Source organism: Bombus huntii, chromosome 10 (assembly GCF_024542735.1).
Source record: "Bombus huntii isolate Logan2020A chromosome 10, iyBomHunt1.1, whole genome shotgun sequence".
NCBI lineage: Eukaryota > Metazoa > Arthropoda > Insecta > Hymenoptera > Apidae > Bombus > Bombus huntii.
This window is the reverse complement of record NC_066247.1, coordinates 7,574,645-7,587,959: the sequence shown is the minus strand read 5'-3', so window position 1 is coordinate 7,587,959 and position 13,315 is coordinate 7,574,645. Positions and strand designations below refer to the sequence as shown.

The 13,315-nt window shown below is 36.3% G+C and overlaps 1 protein-coding gene across 9 annotated transcripts in view; it reads right to left on the bottom strand.

Moving 5' to 3' along the window:
• LOC126869922 (origin recognition complex subunit 2) overlaps nucleotides 1-13,315 on the bottom strand; it is a 113,618-nt gene that overhangs the window by 96,462 nt on the left and 3,841 nt on the right. For all 9 annotated transcript variants that reach the window (XM_050627129.1, XM_050627127.1, XM_050627125.1 and 6 more), the window contains one exon: nucleotides 12,577-12,635. The gene's annotated coding sequence lies outside the window, so the exon portion shown is untranslated. The remainder of the gene's footprint in view (nucleotides 1-12,576; nucleotides 12,636-13,315) is intronic.

Here is a 13,315-nt window from a genome sequence, read left to right as displayed (position 1 = left end):
CGATCAGAGCTTATAATTCGAAGCCGTGGCCCGTGGCGAAATTCTGAGAAATTCTTGGAAAGGGGCGAGAGAGAGTCTCGACGTGCCACGAGGCTTGCTACGAAGCACAAAACATCCACGGTAGCGCTATCAAAGGCGGGGTTCATTGTACACAAAGTGGGTAAAGGTAGGTAACCCATTTTGGGGGTGGTCGGCCATCTCTCTCTCTCTCTCTCTCTCTCGCTCGCTTCCTGTTTCCAACCATCCTAACACCGTGTTCTCCGTCTCTGTCCGCTGCACTGGTCCGTACGTACCAACACCAGCAACCAACTGGTAGCTTGTGCCGTGTCGTTGAGTATTGAGCGGGGTGAATGCTCTTGCGCAATGCACGTACAGCAACCCCAACCTCGTCGACCTCGAAGCTCCTTCGTCCGGGTCTAGCCTGGCCCTGGTCGCGATTGATTAACCGAATACCGATGATGTTTCATCCTATTAGGATTATTATTCGCAACCATGCACTAGGGATTACGTGTGCATTCGGTGCTGTGAGGACTGGTTCAAGAAAGACTTGTGGAATTGCTAGTGGGTCGTCCAAAGGATGAGTTCAGAAAGACGAGAAATAAATGATGTTTTTTATCTTTATAAGAATAGGATGTTTAATATGCTAGATGGATGGTACTAACAAACACTGATAAGATAAACAAGATCCTTGAATCAGAGGAATTAATCTTGGAGGATGAGAAGGAATAAAAGATTCAGAGGAAAGTGGTACGAGTGAGGCAATTTTTAATTTCTACAAACTGGGATAAAGTGAAACTCTGACGAAGAAATCTGTATTGCTATAAATATTAAGATTTAAGGCTATATGTATACGTACTCTAGACGTTTCGAAAGTTTGGTTTGGGTATTGAATAAAAATTTATTTGATTCTTTCATACGATAGTTATTACAATTTTATAATTATCACGTTTAAAGACAGCTTTTCGCGTTCTCTGAAACATTAATGCTTTTGAACGGCGTTACTTTCAAAACAGAGGTGCGACATGACAATTTCAAAAAAAAAGTCAGCAGTTAATGGATTAAAAGGAAACGACGCAATTTATCTTGCACGCCACCCTCCGGTAGTTTCGAGCTACGAGGGTAGAGCACAATTTGTGAAGTATAACCTACAGGTCGAGATATTTGCGAGAGCATCGATCCAACGCAACAATACTCGTTTCCATAAGAAGCCATAGTGTGATAAGGAACTTATTGGATCCCCTAGGGCTAGCTGGAAGATATCACGGCTCTCCTTTCCAGGTGAAATATCGAACGAGACGCGAGAGTTACCTTATCGAACAAAAACACTTCCGTTTTTCCATCCCCTTTTTACTTCGTCCTCCTTCAAAGAGAGAAGGAGAAAAAAGGAAAGGACCGCGGTGTAGAAGCAATTAGTCTGTAACCAAGTTTTACGGCCGCTTTAATGGGCTTCCATATAGAAGGAAGCTGGCAAACGCGGCCCTCTTCCTATCCTTCCGCACGAAGTTAACGTGTTTCGCGAGAGAAAATAAAACAACGAAAAAGGGAAGCTAGATGAACGAAACGTTTCCTCGTTATGGGAATAACTTTTCGACGTTAGCTTCGTTCGAATCGAGTCCGGGGTTACCAGGTCTGCTGGCCAATTAAAAGTTATAAGTATCGCCGATAAATATCGGTGATCGAGCACGGTATACTCGGTCTACTCGAATATACTGCAATTACAAGTTGTTACGTAGTGAGGCATGCATCAGGGGAATGTATGAAATTCCAACTTTTAATGAAATCGAGGTAAAAGGATATCGACCTCTGTCAAATGTACGACACTTTATTTAGGAATTTCATTCGAAGAATAACCGTAACTAATTTTACGCCAGCAGTAGCGTAAGTTCAGTACCTCTTGTAATTGCCTAACCTATATCATTAATTTATGAATTCGTCATTAATTTGTACGTTTAAGTAACGTACACGTATTATTATTACAAACTGACCAAAGTGCCCTGATTCTAGGTACACAGCATATATGAACGTGGATGGTTTTGGAGGTGGTCTGGGTACGAGCATGTGGCCGATTCTCTTTCGCAGCTGACGCTCGACGAGCCATTTAATGGCTCGTTATGGATGAAGAGAAAAAATGGAACAGTTCGTGAAAAAACGACCACAGCACACGAGATCGTATTTTTCCTCTGTTTTTCTTTTTTACTTTTTCTTGTTGCCAATTAGTTGGTAACACCTAGTCGATATATAGGTTCGATTTTGCATAAAAAAGGAATAAAATTCCGGGAATTCCAAGGATGCCTGGTACGCGCAACCATTTCAGCTGATTACCGGGCAATCATATTCTTGCACAAGCGGCCAGGATCGTGTGTTGCAAAGATCACCTCGTGCACGTGCTCAATTCGTGCGAATTGAATGTCAGTAGCTAAACCGCTTTACCACTTTGTGCCATGCCAGATGAAAGAATAGTCGAGCTTCTCGTAATTAAAGTTGAAAGGTTGTAGGGTTGAAAGGAGCGAGCCTGTGTCGTTCTTCGGATCGATTATAAAAATAACAAGGACGGAGAGAGAGGCTCAAGGAAAAGGGAAATGAGGGAAAAGGCGACGAATGACGAGCCATTTGAAAAGCAAAGCACGATAAGCCGTCGAGTTCCCTCGCTCGAAGGGGTGGAACCCTTCGAATCTTCCTACCTCGAGCTACCATCGTGCTGGCAAGACAAATCCCAGGCGATTTTTGCTCCGGAAAATTGCATAAGTTTTCCCAGCGTACCCACTTTCTTTCCCCTCTTTTCCTTTTCGTTCTTTCTGCTTTTTATTGTACCACCGATATAGAAGGGGAAGGACGAAGTTTAATATTCGTTGCAGTCGATGGGAATTCTACGGGTTGAATATAAAATAGAGAGGAAGTTCGATCTGGAATAGAAGACTGTTTGATACTCTGGAATTATGCTGGTGAATTTACTATTATTTCAGTCGTCGATTATTCGACTTGACAATGGGTTATTTCCAAAGGAAAAAAACCACTTACTACTGTCATGTAGGAACTGAGCAAAAATTAATGATTTAGAATTGGAAATTCATGGAAATTTATGCGAAGATTAGAGCTATGTACGGATTATAGTGTGTCATTGTAAATACATTACAAAAACAAGAAGTAACATTATCCATCGTTATCTCGACTATTTTTTAAGTATAATGTAATTTTAGAAGTTAGTAAAAATTGACATAAACACTCGATAGCTTACAAAAAAATGCGAAGCTTTTAAGAATAGTAATTTGCGAACTAATTAATTAAATGAAATAATACACGGACAAATCCATTGACCTCAACTGAATGCAATTCATAGCTATAAAAAGTATTATAGTTTAAGTCTGAACCTAACGCCTTCTGTGCTTCTCTTATCGATGTCTGATCATTATCGCATTATACTTAAGCGACTTCTCGCACGGACATATGTTCGTACATACAAATATCCATTTCTGTTTCTATTACAATTTTTCGAATATATATATATATATATAAAACGGGAAAAAACGAAAGAAACAAAATACGTGGAACGATGGTTGGAGTTAGAAGAGATTACAAAGAACGAGCAGACGTTATCGGACGATAGCGGAAATCTAGAAAAGCGACAGTAACCAGAAACGGCTGGTTATCGGATATCGAATAAAAAGCCGAGGAGGTATGTATGTTTGCAAAGAAGCATGATTCATAGCTGTCAACGATCGATATTTCGATACAGATGGTCTATCGGCGTTTCCTTTCAAGTACTGATGCGATTATCGATAACAAGTATACGTGCTATAGTTGCAATTTGCAATCACCGATATATATATAGAGAGAGAGAGAGAATTCCGCGAACTATTAATGGCGTGACAATCTGCAGCTTCTGTCTGGTATTTAATTGCGACTACAATTGAAATTAAAGCTACTGGAATAGAATTTAGAAAGTAAAATTCGGTGAATAATTCACGAAGATCAGAATACGTGTTAAGGATTCCATGAAATAATTTGAACTATGTTATAAACCATATTAATCTATTATGGTTGGAAATCTACGATGGAAAAGAATTCTAGATACTGAAAATTCGAAGTTTCATACCGTGGCACATCGTATCAACAATATTATAGTCGAATAAATTCTATGTAATTCCCCGTTCTCTATATGAAATTGGAGGTGAATTCTGTAACTACTCGATCGAGAACGATCCGCATTTGTCAAGCTGACTGAACAGTAGGCGAACCCCATTTTCGAATTAGATTTAAAGAAGAGGGATCTAACAACGACCGAGTAACTCGATTGCTAGAGCAGTCGTCTGGAAAACGAAAGATCTGGATTTAAATCCTGCACACGCGATCGATACGGTCAGCTCCAGTCCTTCCTCGGCGCTTGCTCGCCGGAAGTGGAATTCGTTTCAACCTCCTAGCATTTAATTCCGTTTGTAACGAAAGAGGGTGGTGTTTGTTGACTATTTGAAATGTAAACGATTGCTATTTCAGATTACCGGCTCATGGATGAATACAGCAACGATAGTTCCACTTGAATTTCTCTGTTTACTTATCCTATCTTAATTATGTTTGAGATTATTTATCAAGTTAAGAAGCAGGTAAGAGAATTTCTTAACGCTTAGAGAACTTGACGCGTAATATAATCAAAGAGAAGATCCGATAGAAACATACACCAAAAATTTGTTAAAATGATAAAATAATAGAATATGAGGATTTTGGAGAGTAAAATATATTTTGATGAATTCTTCTCTTTGATATATTGTTGCGAATAATAGATTATATTCGTGCAAACTATGAACGTTTTTAATCATTCGAGAAATTCTATACAAACCTATACTCGACCTAATACCAGAACCTTCTTGTACGATAATTTACCAATATAATTATAGTAATTTAACAAATAATTTGCTAATACTACTTGTAAATTAACGAATTACAAATTACAGATTACAGATTTTCTTTTTATAATCTCACAATTTTACTTCAAATAAAAGAATCAGTTAACTTGTAATTTTCAAAATTATTTATAACACTTTATCCATTATATCCATTTGTGTATAAGACCTGCAGCTGTTGATTAGTACTGCTAACTCGTAACTCGGAATTTGTGTATCAGAGTTATAGCTGTTGATTAGTGTTCGTAACTCGTGACTCATAAAACTAATAATATTGATTCCATCGTAAAAGAAGGATTTGACCAACTTAATGCAATCCATGACACAACTCGGTATCGTTTCGCTATCCCCACAAAATAGCAAAACCAATCAATTTAAACCTCGACAGATAAATCACGTCTAGACAATTATCAACCTCGTTAACCCTCGACCGATCGCGAACGTTCGAAACGGAGTCAGAGTGCGACAAAACCTGATGGACGTTCCTTGGATATCACGATATGAACGACAGCTGAATCGACCAGGGAGGAGCGTGGTTGCACGCGTGCCACAAATGGGAAAGTCTTGTACGATCGTGACACATTTTTATCGCGCTACGTACACGCAGTGTCGGCGCGTTCACAAGAAAGTCGTAACATTTTGCAGAGCTACGATATGAAGATACGATAGTGGTGGAAATAAAGTAGCACTCGTGGTGCGTGCAAATGCGTACACACGCCACCAACAACCCTGACACCAGAGGCAAGCACCAGATAATTATCTTACATTATTGCTTATAAGCATCTGTAGTTCGCTCTATTTCGTAATGATATATGAACGTTGTTAAATACCGGTTATGGTATTCGAAGATAATCTTTGAATATAAATTCAAATTGTTCATCTAATTCTTTTCGATCCGAATCTCGATATTACGTTTCTTCCAAATGAAAAATATATTTCTTTTTGCATATAATTAGCCACTAGATCTTAGAAAAATATTTTTATATTATTGACACAAAATTATCTCAAGGCAAGGAACCAAGGAGATGATACTTTTAAGAACTTCTTCGATATTTGTCTGTCAGAAACTATTACAGCGAAGCTAGGAGAATAGCGATAACGAAGTTCTATCAGATCTTCTGTCGTACATGCTACCCGTACTGAACTTCAATTCGCAATCGCTACGGATTAAATAAAAATCAATCTATGCCAAGTACCCTGAGGAGTCACGTGAAGATGTAGATATTCAGTTATCAATGTTGAGACGTCAACAGCGATTTACGTTATATGCCGATAGTAGGACAATGAAATATGAGATATGCAGACATTTTACGTAGAAGAAACATCGCAAAACAATCCTAACATATTTTCTTTGTCAGTGGTATACTGGAAAGACTACTCTATACAAAATGAACGAAACTCCATTACCTTCGTATCGTGTAATCCACTGCTAACAATAAAACTAGATTCAAGGATCACAGCGGTGTTCTTCATTCATAAAGGATTATTCTATCGATGGTATGTCAATATTTCATAATTTCAGTCCGCCTTTGTGTCACTCATTTTTCTCCTTTCATTTTTTCTTTTGACAATCTCGTTTCATCGTCCACGTTCTCGTCTCGACGAACGTCCGGTGAAACTGTTTGACGATCAAACATCCTCTCCTCCTTTCAGGGCCTCTTCGTCGCTTGCCCATTGCTTTGGCGATGTTGTCGGATTATGAAACGTCCTGTACACGCCACTTTCACTATCGCGGCCAAGTTTCATAACTGTTATTATCGAGGTCATACGTAGGTTGGAGAGAAGTCGACAGACAGGCAGAGAAAAGGGTCTCTACCGTTGATTATCGTCATTGAATCTCTATAGACGCCGATTTCCTCCAGCCAGTCGATCGATTTTCTCTAGGAAACCAGCTAGCAGATCCAGCTTACTGGTTGCTGGACGTTTCTCCATCGTCACGCTGCTAGAATGCTCTTATATATCTTGTCTCTTTGACCGTTGTAAGCTCGGTACTGTGTAAAAAGTATCGTATTCTGTGCTTTGTATTTGTCAATACATTTTCCTAATTACCGGCGTTTTGTTAATATGATTCGTAAGTGTTAACGATAGATCTGTAAAGAGAATAGAAAGTTTCCTTCATACGCAATACGAGATGGTTTAAACAGACTTTTTCTAGGGCCGAACTAGAGTTTAGTTCAGATAGGAGAGATAGATATTCTATCGCGTTGACGATGGATTACGTTGTCCTAACCCGAAATCGAAAGAATTCTTCTCGATGTCTAGAGCAACAGAAGAGTTAGGTTTGATTTGGCTCTTAGATTAGAACTCAGATTACTTTAGAATGAAAAATATTCCGCCGCATGAATAAAGGATCGTTTCGTTGGAATTCGAAATCGAACAAATTTCTGTCGGTTATCGAAGGAAGAAAAACATTAAGTTTAGAACATGTTAAATTCTTAAATCAAAATCTGTTAGATAGAGAAGATTCCTCTATCTAGAGCAGTTCTGACATAAATATCCTCGCGAAATACCTGGTCGCGTGGATAAAGGGTTATTTCATTCCAATAAAAATACGAGGAATTCTTTTTCGATTTTTGGAACAGCAAAAGGGCTACCGAGTTTCGTTATCGCAGTGACGGATCTCCAGGGAAAGTTAATCGCATGGATGCCATTTAATTTGGTGGCTACGCTGAAAAGTACCGTCGTCGAGTTCCTGTCCGACGAAACAATATTCTCGTTGACTCGTTTCAAGCCAAGAGAAAAGCCTGTACTATTCCCCTTGCGACCCTGCAGAGAAACGCGGCCCGTTTCGAATTAACGTTCCTCACCCGCGGAAGAGAAGTCGTTCTTGTTTCACGAAACGCAAACTGAACGCAAAACGGAAAGGAACGGAAAGGCGAGAGGCAATGTGTGCGCCACGCACAAAACGACAATTTCGTGGAACGATGAAAGAGAACGGGTTGTACAAAGAGGAGGACACACGGAGAGGACGGGCCAACGGAAAGTGCACGAACAGGAGAGCACGCGCAACAGAGGAAGAGGGGATCGGGGTGAAAACAGAACCACCGAATACGAGTACGCACGCTTTTTCGAGGGTGGCTCCCTGAAAGCTGGCTATATACTCGGTGTCTCGTTACTTTCTCCACAAATTCGTCTCCATGGAAATGTACGTTATGAGAAAGGAAGAAAGCGAAACAGAAGTTTGGAGCGGAACTCGCGGTCTGTCTTGATATATATGTTTTATTACGAACGATAAATTTTATTTTTCCGCGCTAGATTTTGAATATCTTTATCATATTTCCTGATCGTAGAAGGCGATATTAATATTTGGACAATAGCGTATGGATAAAAATAATCCTGAAATAATTGGAATCATTAAGAATTGTCCTAATATGGATCCAAAGTTTCATATATAATCAATATCGATATTAATCGATGTCTAAAAATACAAACTTTATGTCTAGAAAGCTTGCCAAATCTAACTTAACGCCTTAGTCTCTCCAATTGAAACTTTAGCTAAAACTCTAATCCAACGCCAACTTAAATCTTAATAATAGAATAACGAAACGATACTAACATATATCTTCTCATCTCGAAAAAGAATTGGAATTTTTAAAGTTACTCTGTGTACCAAAGAAAAGTTGTTTGGATCTATTTCTCTTTATAATGAATTCTCTGCGACCACCTCATGAAACCTGATGCATCTCCTCTACTAATATATACAATAATATTTGTATCAGAGCCTTGTGTCTCGTTACGTACGACGAATAACTGCATGGGAACATTCTAATGGGACACCCTGTATGATACGTGAGCGTGTGCATGTATGCAAAACGTGCACAGAGGGAGAAATCCGCAGGAATCGCTGGGTAAAGACGACGGGTCTGGCAAAGTTGCGCGTTCACCCTCGAGCACCCAGTCATCTCCCGTCTCGGGGATATTTAATATGCCGTGGCGGGGTTACAGTTTCCATCGAACAACCGGGAACCGGATAAATGCGCGAAGCCAACGCCGGCAAACTTTTCTGCAGACCGAAACGTCGCTCTATCGATTCAACCGGTTTTATCAGCAACCTGAATACAAGATCGACCGACCGCCTGCTTGATTACCGGAAGAGGTACGAGCAACGTGGACGTGGCAGCTTGTTTTTTGTCAAACGTTCCGTTGTATAACGATATTCTACAATCGTGGAAGAATTTGCCAGATGGGACGACCATTGGTTGAAAGAGCCTAGTTTGGGATTCTACGAGAATCGAACGGATTGGAGAAGACTAATTTGAAGAAGATGGAACATAGAAAAGCTAAGCGAAGGTTTGAGGTGGTCGAAACGTGTTTGGGGATTTCGCCCGCTTCTTTTGGATTATTAGTTTAGGAGCGGACAGTTTAAGAGTGGACAGCTTGAAGGGTTCATTTCTTGTTGGATCAATACCGAAGAATTACATTTGAAGTTGCTTGATTTATTTGTGGAGAATTTTACTCACTCTTTTTGAATTTGCTCGTCTGATCGACTACATTATATTAGAATACTTGTTTTTTTTTTTTTAATATAATCAAATAACGACAAAATCAGAAAATCAACAGAAATGAAATAATAATGTTCAATTACTAATTCTATGATACACGTGAAATTGGAATTACGCACTCTGTGAAAGTATGAAAATTAAATATAAACCGCACGATTGAATGGAACGTACCAAGAGACTAGCAGGAAACTTTTATTTTTCTGTCTTTTTATTTCATTTTACCCATTTTGCTTCTGACCACCGTTTTTATTATTACGTTGTATTTGTTTTGCGATTTCATTTACAACTGCGCCGCATTATCCACCGCACAAGATCTTTTAACTCGTTACACAAGTAACTAAACAAAACGGGAAGGCAAGCAACTTTTATAGAAATAAAAAAAGGCAAGTTTTCGCGGTTGTTTCCTATCTCGTTAAATGCTGCTTTTACATGGAAAACGCTCGAGCTTTTAGCAAACGTCGGGAACGGTTTTTAACGCTGTACATTATGCAGGATAATTCATCAAAAGTAGAACACTTAATCATTATTTTTAGCCATTATGAAATAATATTATACTTGAACCAGAAACTAAAGAATTTCATAATTCTGACAATTTTAACTAGATTTACTAGATTATAAAATAATTAAATAATGAAAATTTTCAGGACAAAAGCTAAAGTTTAACGCTATATATCCTCTATCATACTTATTAGATTAAGTTCATTTCTGCCGTTTATCTATTCTGTTTTTCTCTAATTATATCTATAAAAATTGTATACGCCTTTCATCATATGAAAACTAAATTGAAAATTGTGAAGACGTGCTAAGTCTGGTCAAACGAGAAAAGAGGTGATATTACAACAATGGAACATTATTAAACGTAGTCATGTGCTCGCGAGCACGCATAATGACGAGGACGCATGTGGAAGGAATCATATGTAGTCGAGATAAAAGAGTTCCATGAGTCATACACGTAGAATCTTGACTTGATGATCGTAAGTGATCCTTGACGCTTAACGGCTCTACGACCTCGATTTTGGTTAAAACAAGCGGAAATTGGTTAAGCGTCCGCGCGCACCGCTTTTGTGCCATTGTGTGCGTCAGCGAATCATCGACAATAGTGTTCGCAATTCGAAATTACCATATTGCCAATGCACTCTCTCGGGTTAATTCGCGTTCACGTGAAATCTCGTTTGATAACGTCATGAAAAAATTGGTAACTGTTTTATCGACTGGACTGAAAACATTCATTGAAAACGAAGATTTTGAATCTCGTGGAAGAATTGTAAATTACGGACGAATAAAGTTGAAATGAAAAACGTGAGAAATAAACGTTGAAGCGTTTACGGCTTTAAATACGTCGTGTTTATACACTGTGTTTATAGGTTGTGTCATTCACCGTGACAAATGTCGTTTAACGTTCATCGTACGCGAAATAAGTTAGTACGAAAGTAAAAGTTAATGGCCGTCGAAGAAATGGACAGACCACTCGGAGAAATTGGTTTGTCTTGAGAAAAGTGAAATTCACATGAGCGTCGCTACGTGATATTAGTAACGAAAAACGGATAAAGTCCAGGAGAAACTTAAAATACGTGATATTAGGTATTAGATTTCTCATTCTAAATTTAATTCTGATATCACATTTAATGTAACGCAATTGTGGTGAATGATTAAATTAAATACTGGATAATTGCAGTTGTATTGAGTCACGCAGTGATAATCTATGACAGTCGTTTGAATTTACAATTTTCGAAAATAACATAAGTTATAATTGCTCGATAAACAATGTGAGAATACAATAATATTTCCTAAAAACGTTATTGGACATTCAAAAAACATTACATCATTTCAATAATTGGAATCCCACCATTATTTGACAATGATGGATAGTCCTTACTCTCTGTTAACCTCACAATATTTTAGATGGTATTTTAATTTGATTTCGATAGTATATTAGAAAAAATAAAAGCATATGATTTTCATTTGTAGTTAAATATTATGCAACAGATTTTTTATTTTGTTTCAAATTCATAAATAATTTTTTAAGCGTCATTTTGTACTTACGTTATAACATTTTGATATCTCTGAAAATCTTAAACAATAAAATTTTCTCTTTTCTATGCCTCTGCTTCAAGTGTAAGATTTCACGAAATACTAACAACACTTTTACTCACTGAACAAATAAATTAATTTAAAATAATTCTAAAAACGATACTAAACACAGCTATAAAAGATCGTTTGAAATGACAGGAAACTACAAACGATCCCTAGTGCTAGAAATCATAAAATTTAAAGCATCATCAAAGACCAACCCGTCGATAAAGATGGTTGCTGTACTTCATTCATCACATTAAAATAAGATAATTTTATTATGTCTTTTTAGTTTCAAAAAGGTAATTTAAAGAAAGTAATTATTTTGTACTGAAAAAGTAAAATGATAAACTAGAAATATTTTTAAAAAATACATTTTAAACAGTATTTTTCTATTAAAATACTATTTAAATGAAAACTAAAGCATAATACATACATTATTAAATGTATATGTATATATTAATGATGCACATATGAAATGTAAATATATGTACATTGATGAAAAATTACTCAAAAATTTGTTTAAGAACACGACCATATTTTAGTCTTTCGTGTTCTCTCTTCATATAACATACAATTCATAATACATTATATAATAAATTAATCAGTTGTCTTTTTGATTTAATAATCTGTATTTTGTATGACATTGATAACCATACATATTATTTAAAACAACATTTTTTAAATTTTGATGTATTTAAATTTGAACGAAAATTTAAATATATTAAATAAAACTATAAATCATTTTTATCACTTTTTCTTTCAATGCTTTTGTAGTTTATACATTATGCTATAACATACATTTGGCTGTTAAATAATAATTATGTTGTTCTGTAATTAATTATATTATTTATTTATAATCCATTCTGCATCTAAATAATTTAACAACCACATTATTCCTTAATATCATTTCTAATTATTGCAATTAATTAGTGTGATTAGTATGCAATTAAAACTTATGTTGACAATTTACAAACTCAAATGCCAACATTTTAGTTGAATAAAATCAATATGTACTAGAGAAAATACACAGTATAATATCATATGTTATATCAATGTCAATCTTAAGATAAATTATCATAAAATTAAACTCATATTAAATAACTCACCGAAGCTCTTGTACCAATGTAATTACTTCAGTGCCACAGCAAATGTGTTTATAGGTTACCTACAACAATGAAAAATACCTATATAAGAATTAAAAGATTACAATTTTTACTATATGCATTTTATTTAGAATGCATATTCTTGTATCATTAATCGAATAAGAAGGTAATAAACACATTCAAATATAAATAAAAGAGAAAGAAAGAAAAATCAAATATTGTTTTAATTTATTTTTAACGTTATTCGTTTATTTCTTGTTTTAATTTCTTTTTAATTTTAAAATTCAAAGCAAGCAAGACTAATAATATACATCATAAATAAAAATACAAATATGTGAAGCAATATAAACATTGTTTCCTTTTGTAATATAGATATAACTAGGGACGTGTTATAAAATATTTGACATGCGTTCAATAGGGTGATAATAAAAAAAAAAGACAAGAATTTGTTACACCTTTATGACAGAAAAGATCAAACATTTTTTGCAGTTGCTCCTTGCTAAGAATAAAAGGTTATATTATGCAAAAGGTTGATTGACAATATGAAATTTCATCAATTAAATTATCAAAACTATACGTAGAAAGTTTGATTCTAGTCGATAAGAGTGACTACTCGGTCATTGTATACTTGCCAAAGTCAAGGTCGTCCAACTTGCCATTGTAAGGTCAAGTCGTCATGTTTACAATGTCAAATCGAAACTGTAATTCACGCAACGTTGCACACACGCACATGCCCACACAC